This window comes from Spinacia oleracea, chromosome 4 (genome assembly GCF_020520425.1).
Source record: "Spinacia oleracea cultivar Varoflay chromosome 4, BTI_SOV_V1, whole genome shotgun sequence".
NCBI lineage: Eukaryota > Viridiplantae > Streptophyta > Magnoliopsida > Caryophyllales > Amaranthaceae > Spinacia > Spinacia oleracea.
In genome coordinates, this window is record NC_079490.1 from 132996105 (window position 1) to 132996613 (window position 509).

General features: G+C 45.8%; 1 non-coding gene across 1 annotated transcript; it reads left to right on the forward strand.

Moving 5' to 3' along the window:
* The first annotated feature begins 403 nt into the window (after nucleotides 1–403).
* On the forward strand, nucleotides 404–509 carry LOC130460362 (small nucleolar RNA R71). The gene has a single exon (XR_008920248.1). It is a non-coding gene; the product is annotated as a small nucleolar RNA R71 (small nucleolar RNA).

The window sequence follows — 509 nt, forward strand, 5'->3', positions numbered from 1 at the left end:
TGTGCCCGGAGGCATTGAGCCATAAGAACTAACCTTGCCCTTCCCCTTATTGAGAAGAGTGGCCGAAGGAGAAGGAATTGTGGACGGAGATGGTGGCTTGCTTGCTGCACTTCCCGCAAATGGTGTATTCTCAAGCTTCTCTAATCTCGAGCTAAGCTTCTCTATCATCCGTGCTTGCTCTATGGCGTACACCGAACCCTTTCCATCCTCAATCCTACTTTTCCCATCATAAATTCTTGCACCTACATGCCAAGATTGGTAGTTTTGAACTACATCTTCAATTATCTCCTCAATTTGATCTTCCGTTTTGTTCATGATGGGGCCTCCCGCGCCCGCATCCAAACTTGTTTTCGAGCTTGGACTAAATCCTAGGTAAAAAGTTTGTAGCAACAACCACTTGGGAATCCCATGATGAGGGCATTCCCTTTTGTATTCCTTGAATCGGTCCCAAGCCTCAAAAAGCGATTCATCACGGCCTTGCTCAAATGATTGAATCTTATGGAGAAACT